General features: G+C 38.5%; 1 protein-coding gene across 3 annotated transcripts in view; it reads right to left on the bottom strand.

Moving 5' to 3' along the window:
• SUV39H2 (suppressor of variegation 3-9 homolog 2) overlaps positions 1-12,628 on the bottom strand; it is a 27,401-nt gene extending 14,773 nt beyond the window's left edge. Inside the window, exons 1-2 of one of the 3 annotated variants that reach the window (XM_015585661.2) lie at positions 12,439-12,628; positions 10,326-10,471 (exon numbers count right to left, since the gene is read on the bottom strand). The gene's annotated coding sequence lies outside the window, so the exon portion shown is untranslated. The remainder of the gene's footprint in view (positions 1-10,325; positions 10,472-12,438) is intronic. The other 2 variants (XM_025043431.1, XM_015585660.2) reach the window with 2 other exon arrangements.
• Positions 12,629-12,652: the final 24 nt, after the last annotated feature.

Raw genomic sequence — 12,652 nt, 5'->3', positions numbered from 1 at the left:
GAAGAGGGGAGGGAGGGGGGAAGAGGGAGAGAGAGAGAGAAGGTAGAGGTATGTTAAAGTTATACTGAGTTATAGATTAAATAATATGGATTTCCAGTCAAGGCGGTGGAGTAGGAAAATGTTATGCTCACCTCCTCCCATGACATCAAAATTACAACTAAATTAAAGAACAATCATCAGTAAGAACCACCTCAGACCAGCTGAACATTAAGTCCTATACCTTGAGATATACAGCCATGATGAGACTGGTAGGAGGTGCAGAGATGCTCAACGGGCTGGTCCCACACCCATGCTGTGGCAATTAAGAATCGGGAGGGATATCTCAGCTGAGGAGGTTCCCACTGAGGAGTGAGGGGTCACGGCAACACACCTGGCTCCCAGCCCAAGGTACCAGTTCTGGGAAGAGGAGTCCCTACAACATCTGGCTGTGAAAACCAGCGGGGACTGCACACAAGGAAGACGGAGGGCTGCTGGAGACCAACATGTCATCCTGACACTGTGTACAGACACTCTGGGCTCCAGCATAGGGTCAGCAGCTCAATGAGTGCCAGGGACATATAGGGAGAAACTGAATGGACTGGCTTCGGGGTGAGGGCTGGAGGCGCAGGAGTCGGGGTGGCTCTCTGCGGGAACAAAAGGGCTGGTAGGCACCATTGCTTCCTGTCGGGTCCGCCCCACACCCAGGTGGCAGAAGCAGGTGGGCACCAGATGTGAGCTCTCCATTCACCTGGCTAACACTGCTCACCCTGCCCTGGTGCTTCTAAGGCCCCACTTCACCCAACTCACACGCTGAGCCTGAGCACTTGCGGAGGCTTTTCCACACAAGTGGACTGACTTGGCTCACACTGCAAACTTTCTGAAAATCTCTCAAAGTTCCAAGAAGGAGCAGCCAGCCTCGGCATGCATGCCCTGTACCTCTTGCGAAGTGGCCCCAAGCCTGGCACAAGTGGCCACCAGTCTTTACTTGCATTGTAACTACCATCAGGTAGCCCCCCAAGACTGGCATAAGCTATAGTCAGTGTTTGCTTTGGAATACAGCTACAACTAAGCGACCCAAACCCAGCATAAGAGGTGGCTGGCCTCAGGTCACATCATGGTGCCACACGAGGGTCCCAACATGGCCTCAGTTCGCAGCACAGTCTATACCAAGCGCCTCCAAGCCCAGCGCAAGCGGCAGTCAAGCACAGATCACTTTGCAGTTCCCTCTGGGTGGCCTCAAAACTGGCGGAAATGGCAGCCGACTTTGGCCTGCACCAGAGCCCTTCAAGAGGCTCTAAAACCAATGTACCCGGTAGCCAGCTTCAGACCACACTAGAGCACCACCCAACCAGTTCCACAAACAACACACCAAAAGAGCGGAACTGGCTGGCTCCAGTGCCCGCTAAAGCAACTCCTGCTCCATGGGGTCAGCCCCCGTATGACGGCTTGTCCATTGTAGTCACCACTAGCCCTCACAGTCAGCCAGCCTGAGGGTCAATCCCACCCACTGAAGTGCCAATAGCAATCAAGGCTCAACTATAACGAGGAGACACACACAGCTCACACGAGGGACATTCCTGGAGCACGTGGCTCAGGTGAACAGGGGGACTACAACACAGGACCTTACAGGAAATCTACTACATGAGGCCATTTTGTCAAGACTGGGAGACATAGTAGATCTACCTAATTCATTGAAAAAAAACAGAGAGTCAGCTAAAATGAGGAGACAAAGAAACATGTCCCAAATGAAAAGGACAAAACTCCAGAAAAAGAACTAAACAAAATGAAGACAAGCAATCTACCAAAGAGAGAGTTCAAAACATTGGTTATAAGAATGCTCAATGAACTCAGAGGAAGAATAGATGAACTCAATGAGAACCTCAACAAAGAGACAGAAACCATAAAAAAGAACCAGTCGGAAATGAAGAATACAATAACCAAAATGAAGAATAAAATAAAGGGAATCAAAAGCAGATTAGATGAAGCAGAGGATCCAATCAGCGATCTGGAAGACAAGATAGCAGTAAACACCCAAACAGAACAGCAAAATGAAAAAAAAAATTTTTTTAAATGAAGGCAGTTTAAGAGACCTCTGGGACAACATCAAGCATAACAATATTCACATCATAGGGGTAACCAGAAGGAGAGAGAGCAAACAAGAGACTGAAAACCTGTTTGAAGAAATAATGACTGAAAACTTCCCTAACCTGCTGAAGGAAGCAAACATACAAGTCAAGGAAGCACAGAGAGTACCAGACGAGATGAACCCAAAGAGACCCACACCAAAGAGATGTAAATGTCAAAGAGAGAATCTTAAAAGTAGCAAGAGAAAAGCAGTTAGTTATGTGCAGGGAGCTCCCATAAGACCATCTACCTGATTTTTCAACAGAAACTTTGCAGGCCAAAAGGGATTGGCATGAAATATTTAAAGTGATGAAAAACAAAGACCTAACACTTAGATCACCCTACCCATCAAGGCTGTCGTTTAGAAGCAAAGGACAGAAAAGAGCTTCCCAGACAAGAAAAAGGTAAAGGGGTTCGCCACCACTGACACAGTATTACAAGAAATGCTGAAGGGACTTCTTTACGTTGAGAAGATAGAGAATAGAGGAAAGAAAAAAATGCTCACTGACAAAGGCAAACACTTAGTAAAAGCAGCAGATCAACTAATTCCAAAGCCAGTTCAAAAGGTTAAAAGGTAAAACTAGGGAGATCATCTGTAACTACAAAAACAAATTAAGGGATACACACAAATACATGCACACAAAAGAAAAACAATGACCAGAACATAACCATGGAGGAAGAGAGTAAAAACTGTAGTGGTTTTAGAATGTGTTCCAACTTAAGTGACCATCAATTTAAAACGGATTGCAATAAACAGAGCTTGGTATATATGAAGTACATGGTAACCATAAACGAAAACATCTACAAGAGGTATACAAGAAAGAACGAGAAAAGAATCCAAACACGACACTACAGAAAGCCATCGACATATAAGACAAGAGCAAGAGAATAAGAAAGGAACAGAGAAGAACAAAAAAATCAGAAAAAAGTTCATAAAATGGCAGTAACTACACACTTATCGGTAATAACTTTAAATGTAAATGGACTAAATGCTCCAATGAAAAGACAGTGGGTGGCTGAATGAATAAGGAAAACAAGATCCGTACAAGAGACCCGCTTCAGATGGAAAGACACACAGGCTGAAAGTAAGGGATGGAAAAACACGTTTCATGCAAATGGAAATGAAAAAAAAAAAACTGGGGTAGCAACACTTATATCAGACAAAATAGACTTTCAAACAAAGGCTGCGCCAAGAGACAAAGAAGGGGTTTTCATAATGACAAAGGAATCAATCCAACAAGAAACTCATAAACATCTATACACCCAGCGTAGGAGCATCTAAATATATAAAGCGAATACTGATGGACATAAAAGGAGAGACCGACAGTAATAAGACCACAGCAGGGGACTTTAACACCCCATCGACATCAATGAAGAGGTAATCCAGACAGAAAATCACCAGGGTAACTGCGGCCTTACATGACACATTAGGTCAGATGGCCTTAATTGATATTTTTAGGACAATTCACCCCAAAGCAGCAGAAAATACGTTCTTTTTCAAGTGCACGTGGGAACATTTTCCAATAGAGACATATTAAGCCACAAAAGTTTCAATAAATTTGAGTAGCTTGAAATCATATGAAGAGTCTTCTCCGATCACAACAGTAGGAAACTAGCAATCAACTGCAAGATGAACACTAAAAACACTAAACACATGGAGGCTAAACAACATGCTACTAAACATGAATGGGTTAAGAACAAGATCCAGGAAGAAATCAAAAGATACCTGGAGACAAATGAAAATGAAAACACAACAACTTAAAATCTATGGGACACAGCCAAACCAGTTCTAAAACAGACGGGGTAAAAGGGGTCGAATGTGTGGTGACAGAAAGAAATTTAACTATGGATGGCGAGCACATAATGCAATGTATATATATGCCTTACTGTTGAATTGTACACCTGAAACATACTGGATTTCATTAACCAATATCACCATAATAAAAATTTTTAAAAAAAGAAAGAAAGAAAAATTTATAGCAATGTGGGTGTCTACGTTAAGAAATAAGAATATCTCAAATAAATAATCTAACCTTACACCTAAAGGAACTAGAAAAAGAACAATGCCCAAAGTAAGCATTAGAAAAGAAATAATAAAGATCAGAGTGGAAATAAGCAAAATAGTCTAAAAAAAAAAAAAACCCCAATAAAAACGATCAATGAAACCAAGAGCTGGTTCTTTGAAAAGATAAATAAAACTGATAAAGTCAGACTCATCAAGAAAAAAAGAGGACCCAAATAAATAAAATCAGAAATGAAAGAGAAGCGATAAACACCACAGAAATACAAAAGATTACCAGGAAATGCTATGAATAATTATATGCCAACAAATTGGACAACCTAGAAGAAATGGATAAATTCCTTAGACAATCTTCCAAGGCTGAATCAGGATGAAACAGAAGATATGAAAAGACCAATGAAAACTAATTAAACCGAATCACTAATCAACTCTCAACAAACAAAAGCCCCAGACCAGCTGGTTTCACAGGTGATTTTACCAAACACTCAAAGAAGAATCAATACATACCCTTCTCAAACTGTTCCATAACTGAACAGGAGAGAAGGCTCCCAAACTCATTTTATGAGGCTAGGATTACCCTAATAATCAAATGCAAATAAAGACACAACAAAAAAAGAAAAGAAAAGAAAATTATAGGCCAACATCCCTGATGAACACACATGCAAAAATCCTCAACATATATTAAGAAACTGAATTCAGCAATACATTAAAAAGATCATACACCATGAACAAGTGAGATTTATTCCTGGGATGCAAGGTGGGTTCAATATCTGCAAATTAATTCACATGATACATGACATAAACAAAATAAAGGATAAAAATCATATGATCATATCGATAGATACAGAAAAATCATTTGACAAAATCCAACATCAATTTATGATTTAAAAAAATACTGTCAGCAAAATAAGGCTAGAAGAAACATACCTCAACATAATAAAGGCCATTTATGACAAACCCACAACTAACATCATACTCAATAGTGAAAGGCGGAAAGCTTTTTCTAAGATCAGGAACAAATCAAGAATGTCCACTTTCACCACTTTTATTCAACATGGTATTAGAGAAGTCCTAGCCACAGCAATCAGACTAGAAACAGAAACTACCCAAAGCAATTTAGAGATTCAATACAAATCCCTATCAAAAAACCAATGACATTTTTCACAGGACTAAAACAAATAATCCTAAAATTTATATGGAAGCACAGGAGATCCCAAACAGCTAAGGTGATCTTTAGAAGAACAAAGTTGGAAGTATCACAAGACCTGATGTCACACTATAACTACAAGGCTATAGTAGTCAAAACAGCATGGTACTGTCATAAAAATAGACACATATCAACGGAACAGAATTAGAGAACCCATAAAACAAGCAATGCCTATAGGGTCAATTAATCTATGACAAAGGAGGCAAGAATATACAATGGGGTAAAGACAATCTCTTCAATAAATTATGCTGGAAAAACTGGACAGATACATGCAAAAGAATAAAACTGGATCACTTATACCATATACAAGAATAAACTCAAAATGGATTAAAAATTTAAATGTAAGACCTGAAACCATAAAACTCCTAGGAAAACATTAGCAATAAACTCTTTGACATTGCTCTTAATAATATTTTTTTGGCTATGTCTCCTCAAGGGAACCAAAAGAAAAAATAAACAAATGGAACATCAAACTAGTTTCTGCACAGCAAAGGAAACCATCAACAAAATGAAAAGACAACCTACTGAATGGGAGAAGATATTTGCTGATGACACATCCAATAAGGGATTAATATCTAAAATATATAAGGGATCATACAACTTATCGAAAAACAATCCAATTATAAAATGGGAGAGGAGCTGAATAGGCATTTCTCCAAAGAGGATATACAGAGGGCCAAAAGACATATGAAAAGATGTTCAACATCACTAATCATCACGGAAATGCAAATTAAAACCACAAATTTATCACCTCACACCTTCAGAATGTCCATCATCAATAAATCAACAAACAAGTGTTGCCAAAGACGTGGGGAAAATGGACCCCTCATGCACTGCTAATGGGATTGTAAATTGGTGCAGCCACTATGGAAAACAGTATGGAGTTTCTCAAAAACTTAAAAATAGAACCATATGACCAGCAATTTCACTTCTGAGCATTTATCTGAAGAAATCCAAAATACTAATTCAAGAGATATATGCATCCCTATGTTCACTGAAGCATTATTTACAATAGCCAAAATATGGAAGCAACCTAAGTGCCCATCAATAGGTGAATAAAAATGTGGTACCTATATCCAATCCAATGGAATATTACTCAGCCATAATGAAGAAGGAAATCTTGCCATTTGCGACAACATAGATAGACCTAGAGGGTATTGTGCTAAGTGAGATAAGCCAGACAGAGAAAGACAAATACCACATGATTTCCTTTATATGTGGAAATGAAAAACATAAAAAATAAACGAACAAACAAAACAGAAAAACTCATAGATACAGAGAACAAATTGATGGTTGCCAGATAGGAGAGGGATGGGTTTGAAAAGGTGAAGGGATTAAGAGGTACGAATTACCAGTTAGGGATATAAAGTACAGCATGGGGAATACAATCGATAACACTGCAATAACTATGTATGGGGTCAGATGGGTACTAGACTTATCAGGGTTATCACTTCATAAGCTATATGTCTAAATCCTATGTCATACAACTGAAACTAATATAGTATTGTATGTGAATTGCAATAGAAAATTTTTTAAAAATTTAACAAATAATTTGTACTAGGCAGGAGAAGAAATGAGAGAGATAAGTGGGATGTTGAGATTTAAGTGTGCAATGTAAGGCTCCTTATTCCAAAAAAGAAACCAGAAGGATTGAGGAGGACCTAAGCAGTAAAAGCTATCCAAAACCAAACAACACTCAGAATTCTTTGTAAGAATACTGGTAGCTCTTTAAATTAAGCACAGACTTGTAGGTAACTCTCTCTGAGAAAGCATAACAGGAATGAACAGACAAAGACAAATACAGAGAGAGAGATAATATAATCTGATGATCGATTAGATTTCGAGAGTAGGAAGGAAGGGAGAATTAAAATGTATGAAATTACAAAGCGAGGTTACTGGGAGTTATTATGATTTTGTTAACCTAAAAAGGGAACAATAGATCAGGATTCAGAGTTGAGGGAGGAAAACAGGTGCAGTTTTGAGTATAACGAATTTGGGTATACCTGTAGGATGTCTAGTTTAAAATGAAGCCCAGGAAGAGGTTGATACCTCACAAAGATTTGGGCGTCCTGAGCCAAATAGATGTAATTAGAAACCATTGGGAAAGAGATCATCTACAGAGCAACTTCAAGGCGAGAAGACGGCCAGGGACAAAGCTTTGGAGATTATCTGCATTTTGGAGAAAGGACAGATAGGAGAAGGTAAAGGAGACTGGGGATAGCAAGAAAAACAGGTGGAAAAACGGCGTGGAGATGGAGATGCGTAACCATAACGACAGCACCACTTCCACAGAATGAACACCACAGATCAGACTTTGTTGTAAGCATTTTATCTGTATCAACCTGTTGTTTAACACTAGTAATAACCCTATAAGACGGCTATTATAATTACTCTCACTTCATAGGTGTAAACTGAAGAAGAGAGAGGTGAAGTAATTTATTGATGGACACAACTAAAATGGCAGAGCCAGAATCTGAACCTAGAAAGTCTCTCCATAGACAAGAGTTTCAAAGAAGGGCAGCCGACAATGTTAAATGTTGCAAAGAAGTAGAGTTGAATCTGAAGTCCTCAAAGTTGGCAATTAGGAGGTCACTGACGGGAACATAAACCAGAATAAAGTGGGTTAAAAAGTTAATGAGAAGTGAAAAGTCGACCTACAAAAGTTTTGCAAATTAGATAGCTGATAAGGGGCTATCTAAAATATATAAAGAACTATTATAATTTGATAATAAAAAGACAACCCAATTTTCAAAAATGGGAAAAGGGTCTGAATAGAAAGTCCTCCAAAATATACAAATGGCTAAGAAGCACATGAAAAGACACTTAGCACATTAGCCATATGAGAAATAGCCATCAAGATGTACAAATTACAATGAGATACCACTAAACACATGCTAGGTCAGCTACAATCAAAAAGTCAGATAATGACAAGTGCTGACACTGATGTAGAGAAGATGAAACCCTCAAACACTGCTAGTGGGAATGTGAAATAGTGCTGTCGTTCTGAAAAAGTGTGGCAGTTCCTCAAATGGTTAAACAGAGATATCATATGACCCAGCAATTCAACTTCTAGGTTTATATCCCAGAGAAATGAAAACATGTCCACACAAAAACGTGTCTATGAATATTCATAACAGCATTATTTATAATAGCCCCCAAACATAATCCAACTGTCCAAGAAGTGATGAGTGGATAAAGTAAACGTGATATAACCATACAATGGAATAATTGGCAATAAAAAGGTATGAAGTATTGATATATGCTACAACCTCAAAAACATTATGGTAAGTGAAAGAAGCCAATCACAAAAGACCACATCCTACTGTATGATTCTGTTTTTATGAAATGTCCAAATAAGCAAACCTACAGAGACGGAAAGCAGATTGGTGGTTGGGGCGGGGGGAGGGGTAGGTAAGGGGAAAAGAATGCAGAGATTTGGGGAGTGATGGCTAAGCAGTGTGGGGTTTCTATCTGGGGTAATAAAAATGCGTACCCATTGCCACAATCAAATTTAGAATAACTCTGAGAGTCTACTAAAAGCTTTGAATTGTACACTTTAAATTGGTGAATTGCATGGAATTTGAATTTTATTTCAATAAAGCTATTTTTAAAAAGTTAATAGGAAATGCTTGAGTGGGGAGGCAAGGTCAAAGGAAGATTTTTCAAGGTTAGGGAAGATTTGAATTTAACAGTTTAACGGTTGAGATAAATTAGTGGAAAAAGGGAGCCTGATACAAAAAAACACATCACAGATTAAGCAAAGTCCTACAGGGATCGATAGGAACAAAAAAAGAAAAATGTGACACCTCTGAAAGTAAAAATGAGCAAAGATATAGATAACTAGTGTGAAGGTAAGTTCAGAGTTCATACTTGAAGGATCCTATTGTTTACTGAGATAAAGGAGGTCTGCAGCTGATAGAAGAGGGTGAGATATGAGTAGAAAGTCCAGAAAAGTAGTAAAAGTTGGGAAAACTGCTGGCAAGAATGGGAAAAGAAAACAAAGGATAAAAAGCTTGTCAAGTAGAACTGAGCAGTGTGAAAATAGAAATAAGCCTTCGTGGAGCCAGTATGTGTGATTATATGATATTCTCAGCTAGATTGGTCAAACCAGAGTTTATGAACTCAGACGGCAGATGACTGCGCTCTTTTGGGATTGAAGGTTGCAAAGTGTTGGTAAAATGCTTGATCACAAAATCCCACTGAGTGATGAACACAGTGATACCAGAAGAAGATGGATGTTTCAAAGGAAGAACTGGATTTAATGACTGAATTGATATGGAAGCTGAAGATGGAAAACAAAGAATTAAACAAGACTGCTGATTACCTGGTAGAACTGACAGACTAATGACCAAAACAGCTATAGAGAAATGATGACTCAAAAATATACTGTAAAGTTTAGATTGAAAGAACTTCTTAGAAGAACCCTGTTATTTTGAAAAGGAATAGGAATAAAGGCCCAGAGAAGTGAAGTGACTTTGTTGAAGTCAGAAGACACTAAACATTGGCTAGAAAGGATTTCAAACTCCAGGCCATTCTATTACAATACCACAGACCCTCACCGATATCTGGAGCTGGACATGATGGCAGGAAATAAAATGGTGATGCTGCATGAGGGGACTCAGTAACACTAAATTGGTTTGAATTGCTAGGTTCATTTCAGGTGATAGTGGGGAAATATGATTCAGGAACAAAATGAATGACAGGAGAAGCCAATCTGAGATAAAACATTTGCTCTGGTAAATCACATGGAGATAATCAAGAGTTGGATGTAGAATGGCATAAGCACCTTAAAATATTCTAATGTAAGAACATTTTATGCTTCAAAATTCTCTGTGTTACTTGGCAATATAGATGACAGGACATAAATTATTTGGCTTAGAATTTTAAACATTAAGAAGAGCTTTGCTTACTTTTAAGGTTCTTTTTATCTTACAGAAATATGAAACACTGAAGTCTGATTAGGTCTCTTTTAAGGGGCTAGATTTTTTGCCTTACCTTTACTACCTTGTAGTCACACAAGTATTCCACCTCATAATTGTTTAGATTCCTTTTGGTGATTCCAATCGATTTACATGTGAGTTTTTCTTTTCTACATAATTCCTGAAGAGTATCAAGTGAAACTAGGCAAGGCACACACCAAGCTACAATAAGAAAATAGAATTCTTTACTAATGAAATAGCTACTCAATTAAAACAAAAAAGGAAAAGGAAAAACTTAAGACCTCTATATCCCCACCCTTCTACTGGCAATTGTACAGGACTGAAAATTCATATGACAAGAAACCATTTCTGCGTCTTTAAAAAAAGTTAATTGTTAAGGAACTATTTCGGTAAATTAATCTTGGGTTTTCTCACGGGTTTCTATCCTACTCTGTTTAACTGATGTCGATTCGTTTCTACTGAGCCGCCTGAACAAAATGTTTCATGTCTGTAAGCTTTCTTAAGATTACATGTAGATGCAAAGGTCAAAAGAAATAATATTTTTGACTTTTCCATTATATTCTACATAGAACTGCTATTTTAATAAAATGTAAATCTCTAGGACATACTTTTTGTGAGAAATATATCTTAAATATATTTTAAAATAACCGCTTTGCTAAAAAGTAACTTTTCCCCTTTCTCTTAGTTACATAAGAACTGAGATCTAATTGAAATATAGTTACATATTCACACATATGTCCTACTCTTCCCACTTTGCAATGCTGCATGAAATTTTAACTCCATTTATTACTTTGTCCATGCTGCAATGTATTTTTATAAGGTGAATAAACCCAAGAGTCATAATAAAATAAAGGAATATATCAACTTTTGTAATATTCATTTCTTGTATTGTTTTTAATGCCAAGAGTTAACCAAGCTTGAAAACAATTAGACACACTCATAATCAAACTTACAAATGCCAGTAACTGTGCTGCAGATTTCATCCTCAAATTTTTATATGCAGTCTGCTACCATACTATATATAAAATGTTAACACGAACTGATGTTTAGAATTCTGAGATAAACTTGGTTTTACGCTAGTGTTATGGTAAGCACTAGAGAGGAACGAATGTCGCCCTCTGCCCTAGGCTTTGCTAGGCCACCTTGCTACATGACTTTGTGAAATTTTCATCATTCTGGGTTTCAGATTCACTGAAAAACGTGTGAAGATTGGAGCAAACTGGGGTTACCAAACAAAATCAGTAAACTCAAGCTTTACTTGGTAGCTCTCCAAGGTAGTTGTGATAACCCTTCAGTGATCTGAGGTAATTTAGAGAACACAGCTGCTCTCACTATGTATCCATTCCTCACCCTCAACTCAGAGACTTCATTCATTGTCAGAAACCCTGAATGAAGCACGATTTCCACCCACCCCCACTTCCTATAAAAGGGCTCGTAATTCTAGACCCAAGAAAGGGAAAGATATTTTCAACTAAAATATTGGGGGTGGGAGGAGAGGCTGCTTGCTTTGGAGTGATGGTTTTAGGCTTTGGAGAGTGGCAGAACAGAAACGACCCATTAAATCATTTCCATTAAAAAAAAACCCTGAGGATGTTTTGTGTAAAGCTAACCTTATTATGCTGATCACATGCAAAGGAGGTCCGTCTCGGCTATCTCCAACCCAAGGTAATTTATCTGCTGTTCCCATTTTTAACTAGTTCAAGTAAAAAGAGAATTCAAGACACAACAACCCTCGATGAAAATTCTATCGAGTAAAAAACGAAACAAAACAAAACAAAAACCCCCAAACTGGAAGCTCTTGGGTAACAACTTCGACCATCTATTTAACAATGTAGAAAAAGAAATCATTTGCAAGATCAAACATTCATTACCATCACAAAAACCTCACAATAGTTACACTAACCTCTAGTGGAAGAAAAGTTTGTGGATAAAGAGCTCATAATCTATGTGGCAACAAGGAGTGCTGGAAAACACCTTAAATTCTAGAATGCAATTAAAGTTCTAGGTTTTAGAGCGCGCGCACACGAGAACACACACACACACACACGTACACACGTTCTATGCCTAAATATCTGGCGTCTACATAATGATTAACACGCAAGTTCCCGGTGGGTATTAAAAAAAAAAACACCCCAAGCCAGAGGCCACATCCTCAAATACCCACTTACTGGGATATTCTCCGACGAGGAATTTAACCTCCTAGGGCGGCCGAATTGGGGGGTGCATCTTCGCTTATTTCCTTTCTTAGCGGTCACACTGCAGCCCCGATTTTTCTCGCCTCTGACACTTTGCTCGGGTCACACTTACACCACCACCGGGCTCTTCCCGCTTCCCAGCTACAAAGCCAGCCCGAGCGCGCAACGCCCCGCTCACACCACCACA

Source organism: Pteropus alecto, unplaced genomic scaffold, assembly GCF_000325575.1.
Source record: "Pteropus alecto unplaced genomic scaffold, ASM32557v1 scaffold11, whole genome shotgun sequence".
Taxonomy (NCBI): Eukaryota; Metazoa; Chordata; class Mammalia; order Chiroptera; family Pteropodidae; genus Pteropus; species Pteropus alecto.
This window is presented reverse-complemented; position numbering and strand designations above follow the sequence as displayed.